General features: G+C 30.6%; 1 non-coding gene across 1 annotated transcript; it reads right to left on the bottom strand.

The window, feature by feature from the left end:
* Window positions 1-7651: 7651 nt before the first annotated feature.
* On the bottom strand, window positions 7652-7723 carry Trnae-uuc (transfer RNA glutamic acid (anticodon UUC)). The gene has a single exon. It is a non-coding gene; the product is annotated as a tRNA-Glu (tRNA).
* Between the last annotated feature and the right edge of the window lie 723 nt (window positions 7724-8446).

Below are 8446 nucleotides of genomic sequence, written 5' to 3'. Positions count from 1 at the left end.
AGTGATTCTAAGCGGTTGCCTATAGTTTGTGTAATTTCTGTAAGCGTTTCAAAGACACTCGTTTTCCCTCTTCACTCTTTCTCCTTCTCCGTTGCCATGGTTTCGACAGAGCTTGGTTTTATTCCATGCCAGTACATTTCGGGAATCTTACCTTCGGAATACCTTAATAGCTGTGTAAAAAAAAAAAAAAAAAAAAAAAAAAAAAAGAGTGACTCTGTTATCTGCCTCAACGTTGCGAGGCAGACAACCAGTAACGAGGTTGAAAATGTGACCTCGGACCGCTTACAGAAAATACACAGACTATAGTCAGAAATCCTTTAGAGCCAACAAAAATTTTTCTTAAATCAAGGATTTACTATATCGCACTTAGTTAATTAAAATATTTTATCTTGATTCTATTCTTTGTTTGTGGTCTGAAAAATAGAGCTAGTAATATGAACCAATTCCACTCACTGATGCCGTTCAGTATCCGGATTGTTCTTGGACCATGTATCGGTATACAGTCCATTTTGCAGAATTTTGTTGAATCCATTCTGGAGGCATAATCAATAAATATATAATTTCGTACCACTTTTAATTATTAGCATCTTGTCAACGCAGTAGACAAAGAAAATGTGTTTGAAATCTTTAAAAAATCGTCTTTGAGATTTTATCGAATCTACGCTTTTCACACCTCCGCGAGTCCGTTTGCAGGAAGTTTATATGTTCATTCATCTATCTGCAACACAAAATGTAAAGCTAATTGAATGAAATTTAACATCTGTCATGCATCTATCTCTGCAAGAATGAAATTTAACATACTGTTACGGAATTTCCGGGGTTCGTTTGGATAGTGGGAGTTATATGGTGTGGAGAACGCTCAATCACCAGGCGGCAGTAGAAAATAAAACAACGACGTTTATTTACACGAAGACACACAGGACAGCACAAAGACGACAACTATATACAGCACAGAAGGCGATTATCTTCCGCCGAGACGTGCAGCATACAACAGTATACACAGCAGCTCTTCTCCGTCGCAGCTCCGCTAGTCCCTGGAAGACGATTTCTTCACCGTCGCTTCCGACTACTCTTCGACTCCACTGGTCCACGACTCGACTCACCACTGGTTCACACTACTCTGCTCTGCCGCTTCCGACTTCTTCTCAATTCACCGTCCCGGTTCACGACTCAATTCGCCGTCCGTTCACCACTCGACTCACCACTGCCTGGCAGCTGCGGGTGCTTCCTTTTATAGGTCTCAGGAGGCGGGGCTAGAAGCCTCTCAACCAATCAGGAACGTTCTAGGCGTATCTCCGTTCCTACTGGACGGATCGGGAAAATTCTCGATGTTTCCGGTATAATCTATTTTGGCGCCAAAGTCGCCAAATTCGTCTCAAAGTCGCCAAATGGTCGCCAAGTTTGTCGCCAAGCCCTGGGATCTCCTATGGAACCGACTATGCTGGGAAGCCGCATTACAGATTCGTAACAATACGGTTTTGTAGACCTATTGTAATTGTAGATCTATAATAAATTCTGTACCAAATCTATCAAAGGATTGACTGTCTATTGGTCTACATATTTGCCGTAGAGGAGAACGATGACTTGAAAATGCAACGAATTAGAAAAAATGAAATTTGGTTCTCGGTATTACGAGCCAAACTGCATAATATTTTGCGTAATATTTTGAAAATCTGTGAAGAAAAAATTCAGTCGCAAAAATAAGCATTCAAAGGTCTGTCGATTTGTACTTTCGAATGCATGTAAGAGCAATAACTCAAAAATGTAATGACTTAAATCAATGAAATTCGATATGTGATCTAGTGGCCACAACTGTAGTTTCTCGCCAAATTTAGATTAGAATTGGTGGGGGAAAAAAGAGTGACTAAAATACATATTCACACGTTAGATTCAGTAAAAACGTTAGATTCTCGCCAAGGATTTGTATTTCGCAATTGCTGTTCGCCGTACGAAACTGTTATGTAAGGCATTCGCTACCTTATCACAAGTCCGTAATTTTATGCTGTAGAAAAAGAATAAGACCTAAATAAGAGAATATGCGAGAAAAAGTCGGGAAGACCATTCTGACTGATTTGCATGTCGCATTCTAAATCTTTTGAAATTGCTACCAAGGTTTCCTTTCAATGGAATATATCATATATTCTGGTTTAATGTCTTCTTTGCGTGTAGCAGGGAATGAACTAAATATGAACATTTCTTCACAACGAAATGATGAAATGGGCTATTATATCGATGCCGCCCATGTGACCAAGAGAAGTTACATAAAACAATTATTACGTGCAGAAACAAAATTGTAATTTCCCATCTATATTGCATTCATTTTTTTTTTTATCTTCTCACTGTTGTTTACAAAGAAATTAAAGTCATTTCTTATGTGTACCATTTTTAAATAACCCTTCACTTTAAGTAATAGATATATCCCCCCCCTTACTATATTTTGTGTTCTTTTAATTGGCAAATGAAACTGAAAATTATATTTTTGGATAAGACACACGCCCGCACGCACACACACAAATAATAATTGTATGCAGATATTCCTTTCTTGATTTCCTTTATCCTAGAAAATATAAAATTTTATTCTTAATACACAATGTATTGCGATGTTTTAGATCATTTTATTGCGAATGTTTGTTTTTATTGCAATAATTCATCCTTATTTTTAGCTTTTTATTTCGATAGTTTGTACGAAAATATTCACAATTTTATGCTTTTTTGTAAAAAAAAAAAAAAAAAAAAAAAAAAAAAAAAAAATGCTTATTTTAACTTCTGTTATGTTTTGATTTCTAATTAAATAATTATGAGTTTTATCTGTATTCTTAAAAAAAAATCTCTCCCACAATTTTAAGCGATGCATTATCGATTGCTTCTAACATTATAAAGAATATTTTGATCACTGAAATGAACTGGAATCAAGACGTAAAAAATATTCAAGTGAACTTTGATTATATAATAAAAAAGAAGCGCCCATTTAATCTCATTTTTTGCAGCCAATATTCAACAGAAAAATAAATATTTTTTTCGTGAATTTTATTGGCTACATCTGTAGATAACGAAGGAATTCATAAGATTAAAGGTAGTAAAAAAAGAAGAAAGCTGCTAATTTCAACTGTCATCCTATTTTGATTTTCGTTCGTAATTAAATCATTGTGAATTTAATCTGTATCCCCAAAATATTATCCTGTAATTTTAAACGATGCATTATCAAATACTTCCAAAATTATAAAGAATATTTTAATCATTAAAATAAACTACAACCAAGATAAAAATATTTTACTACACATTTATATAATAATAAAAAAAAAAGAATTCTAAGCGCCCGTTTAATCTCAATTTTGCAGACGATACTCAATCGAAAAATAAATATCTTTTCCTGGAATTTTACTGGTTAAGTCTGGAAATAACGAAAAAATTCGTTAGAGGAAAAAAAAAAAAAAAAGAGTTAAAAAGAAGGGAAAAAAATGCTAATTTCAACTGTCGCCCTGTTTTGCTTTTTAATTAAATGATGGTGAGTTTAATCTGTATCCTTAAAAAAACTATCTTGTAATTTTATGTGATGCATTATCAAATACTTCCATATTATTTTAATCATTGAAATGAAATGGAGACAATATAAAAACTAAACTAAAACATCACTACACATTTGGATAGTAAAAAAAGAATTTGAAGAGCATGTTTAATCTCAGTTTTGAAGACGATATACTAAAGAGAAAAATAAATAACTTCCCCGCGAATTTTACTGGTTAAATCTGGAGATAACGAAGAAACTCATTAAAAGTGACGTAAACGATAAAAAAAAGTGTCCGCCTTTTTTTTTTTTTTTTTTGCTGGTGATTGATGTCTGTTAGAAAAGGAAAATATGTTATTGAGATAATACCCACTATAATGTTAAACATTTTATTTTTTATTTCTTAAGATACAGCTACAAAGAATTGATGTAATTACAAGGAACAAACATGGAAAAGCAATGCATTCGATCTCCGCCCAACGATTTCACCTACAATGCAAAACAAATAACAATTCATTTAAAATTATAGGTGAGAAACTCATTCGATGATCTTGTGATAACAATTCATTCAGAAAAAAGTAAATAAATAAAAAAAGGTACATTATTTGATTTTTGCTGACTTGAATTTTAAAGTATTGATTATTTGATGCATTTTTTTCTTTAGCTGTTTAATTACGGTTAAAATTTGGACGGATAATAATTCGATAATGACGATCTTACAATAAAATTCTAATTTATCCAAAAATACGAATTAAGAATAAAACTAATTTTAAAAATAAGTTTAGAAAAAAGAAAAAGCAGTTTCTTAGTTAAAAATGATAATATAGTTTTATTTTTAACTAATTGCCTTATGCGACCAGGTAATTTGCCAGATATATTGCTTATATTCAATTGCATTTAAATCATTTCGGTAAAGCTTAATTTACATGATTCCATTAAAATATTAGACGTTAAAGTCATGTTATTTTGTTAGTCTGGTATATGTTTTGTTCTTTGAGTGTATGAACTTTTTTTAAGAGACCAGTTACATTACATCATAATGCTGTTATGCTCGGTTTATCTATCTGCTAAATTTAGAGATTTCGTAATTTTACTTTTTTATTTATCTTGCAAATATTAAACAGAATCCTTCATTAACTTTCAACATTGGAAGAAAATCACGCTGTTAGATATTTGATGATACAGCGATTTCGGTTTCATTGGAAACAAACAAAATTTATTGTTGTGAAATATAGTTAAAATATGTTTAAAAGTTAAATCGAGATTAGAGAACATTACAACTAAATTGGCATCCTTGAAAAGATAGTATTTTGAGCTTTAAAACCGAGTAAAATTCAGTTTTGCATGAGATTTTTTTTCAGAAGTCAGAGCGCAAAAATAGAAAAATCTAGCTTAGTTTTTTTATTAAATAAAATTTTAAAAAAATCACTTTGAAGTACACTTTTGTATCCCCTTCCCTTCCCACCAAAGTATGTCAGAAACAAATTTCATAGCTCTAGGTGAAGGATTTGGCCTACACAGTGCCAAAACACAAACATGTTCATCTTTGATATAAGTAGAGATTCAGCAGTTTCGATAAATAATATATAATTAATAAATAAACTAAACTAAATAATTATTATAAATGAATCAATAATAATTATAATTTAACATTATTAATAATTTTAAAAAAATAAATTTGATAAATAAGTAACGAATCTTAGCAAACGAAGTAAAATATAACAGTTTAAATACATCAGTGATACAATAAAACGTCAAAATAAGTAGAACATTATTCATCTAGATTTTTACTTACTCCCATACCAAGTATAAAGATAATTTGAATTCGAAATTTTGATGAATTTCGAACGTATTAAACCTCCTTGAGTTCGGAAAACACATTTTTGGAAAATGTTTTTCTGTTCGTCTGTCCGTCTGTTTATAAAAAAAATAACTCAAAAACCCTTTGAGCTGTGCGGTTGAAATTTAGAATGCGATCTTTACACCAAATCTGCAGATTTCTATAGAATTCTAGGGAAAATCCGTTTTGAGGAAATCTGTCTGTCCGGTTGTTCGACTATAAGTTAAAACGGTAATTGCAAAACGAAGATATAGATGAATAGAATTCGGTACGCAAATTTAACTTCTATGTTATAAATATCTGTCTAATGCTGAACCAAATCAAAAACGGAGTTAATCGTTTGGTGATCTGCATTTACAGAAACATGTATAAAAGCGATAGCGCAAAAATGCAATTGCTTAAGGTATCCAAACACGTTGTAAAGGTTAGTTTTCGCTAAGAACGTCATTTAAAAAAATTCTTTTATTGGATAGGCCAGTTTTTGAGCTAGCCCAAAACAGAATTACTTTTGTCTCTACGTTTATTAGAAGTCAAGATATTAATATTTTCGTAATGATCGGTAAACCAGAAGAGGACATTAAAATAACCGGAAGCACCGATTTAAAGAGCCAAAAACATGTTAAAAATTTGTATGAACACAAATTTAGTTTTAAATACCAACAATATTTTGCACGGGAAAATGCAAAATACCAATAAGAATTTCAACGGTGTTTTGTGAAAATTTGTACCTAAAGATGTTTTTGTTGAGCTCCGAAACCTCAGATTTGGGGCATTTATGTCTGTAATACATTTTAACGAAGGTTTTATAGGATTACAGAATATCCTTAAGATTACTGGAGTGTATCCTTGTGCCAATACCGTTAGAGCATTTGCCGAGCTCGACAAAGGCAGAATAAATGAATCTAGAATGAATAAATGAAGACAGATTAAATGAATTCACTGCCAAATGCAAAAATTGCCAGAAAAAAGATGATTAAAAACGGAAAATTATTAAAAGCTGAGGATCAAGAAGATATTACCTATAAATGTGGTGAATTTTAAGTATGTACACACATAATTTATTATTAAAACATGTTACTGTATACTTTAAATGCATTTTTCTCAAAATAGATTTTTACTTATTTTTTTGCCCACTTCAAATCAAATAACTCAAAATATAATTATCATATTACTATGAAATTTGGTAAACTTTGTCTTTATACTATTTTCGAGGGAATGAACTAAAATTAGATTTAGATTTAGTGAATATTTTTTAATTTACAGCCTATTGTTTGAATAGTAACCTCATAAATTTACTAAAAATTTCATGATACATCTTCGACTGGTTCTAAAATTTTTATTTATTATTATAACCATACGCTTTCAGTTCATTCCTTAGAGAAAACTATGCTGTTTATTTTGGTATAAGTTTAGTTAGGATGAGAGTAATAGTTTTTGGTATAGCCAATTTTACGGTTTTTTAAGAATTTACTTAAATTTATGTTATTAAATATCAATTTTCAAAAATTATTAATGTTTATTTTAAATACTGGCATTCTTTTGCTAATCTTTAATAGTCTTAAACTCAGAAATATGGTTAAAGTATGTCTATACCATGTTTTTCTAAGTGCTCCGCACGTGTTCGGGTACCTTTATTACATGAAATATAATATGTGATTTTGTGACTACAAGTGTAATTCTGTGCCAGATTTTTATTTCAGTCAGTTGGGATAAATGCGTCTAAAACACAAATTCGATTTTCGGACACTATTAACAACATGAGAGGGATTAGTTGCTAAAAATCTCGCCAAGGATCACATGATAGAGTCTGTAAAAATGCTAAATTCACGCCAAGATTAATATTTCATAATTATTGCAGGCGAATGCGATGCCGAACGGAGATAGCACTTTTTTTAGAGGGTATACGAGAAAGTATTCGGAAGAATTTTTTATATATATATATATATATATATATATCTAGTGACGTCAAATTGAGTAAATTAAGCATCTTTAAAAATGAATAACTTGCGATCATCGAATACTCAATGTTTGGGCTCATTTAGCAGGCAGACACATTTCAGAAATTATTACAATAGTTCACAATTTTTAATTTTAACTTAATTAATTTGACTTCGACTATTTTCAAATTTTGGTGATGTTTTATTATTTCGACAATAAGAAATTCAGAGGAGTCTGAGAAAAATTCTAGTTTAAAATTTTCGGTGTAAAAAAGTTTTTACGCATAACCTAATTACAAATGCTTGGTGAACGAGAGAAAAATGAGTAATGAACTGTTCTGTTCAAATTCTCTGTAAGAAAAAGATTAGTTCCCATGCCGGGAATCGAACCCGGGCCGCCTGGGTGAAAGCCAGGAATCCTAACCACTAGACCACATGGGAGTTGGATGCAAGACTGTAAGTATATGTTTTGGCATAGCTAAATGTTTCATCACCGTATTTCAATAAATATATTTAGCTCGTAATTACTTCTTGCGTAATAGGCACTCATTATTCCAAAAATTGTTTTCATTTTTATTTAAAAATCAATCAACAATTTTAATTTTACCTCAATAAGAGCAAAGCATAACATTATAGAATAATCATTTTTAATCGACTTTAAAGTTCATAAAGCTTTTCAGTAATACCAACTTTATTTCTGTACATTTTTTGTTGATTTTTTTAGTAGAATTTTAAAATTGCGTTCAGTTATATTTATAAACAGTACTTTTTTGTTTTTGTTGCTGAATTTATACTCTCGCGTTCCAGCGAAATTAAACATATCTTGTGTGTACAAGCTATCGATTCTATTTTAAAATAATTTTAAGAATAAAATAATAATAGCCGTATGAAACCTTATGAAACCTATAAAATTACCATGCTGCAATATTTCGAAAAAAAGAAAAATCAATTTTCTTATAAATTATTTTAGTGTTAAAAAAGTTTTATATAATGTATATCAACTTTCAAAATCTTCTTATCTTTTTAAATTTTATTTTTAATTTAAGTCAGAATTTTATTATGTAAATATTATCAAATCGATGAAAACAAATCGCAAAATGCAGCAAATAACATTAATAATCTGTAGAAAAAGATACAAGCGGGCCCTGAAAGTTGTTTGTGTTA

This window comes from Argiope bruennichi, chromosome 11 (genome assembly GCF_947563725.1).
Source record: "Argiope bruennichi chromosome 11, qqArgBrue1.1, whole genome shotgun sequence".
NCBI classification, from domain to species: Eukaryota; Metazoa; Arthropoda; class Arachnida; order Araneae; family Araneidae; genus Argiope; species Argiope bruennichi.
Note: the sequence above shows the minus strand (reverse complement) of the source record. Positions and strands in the feature narration are given on the sequence as shown.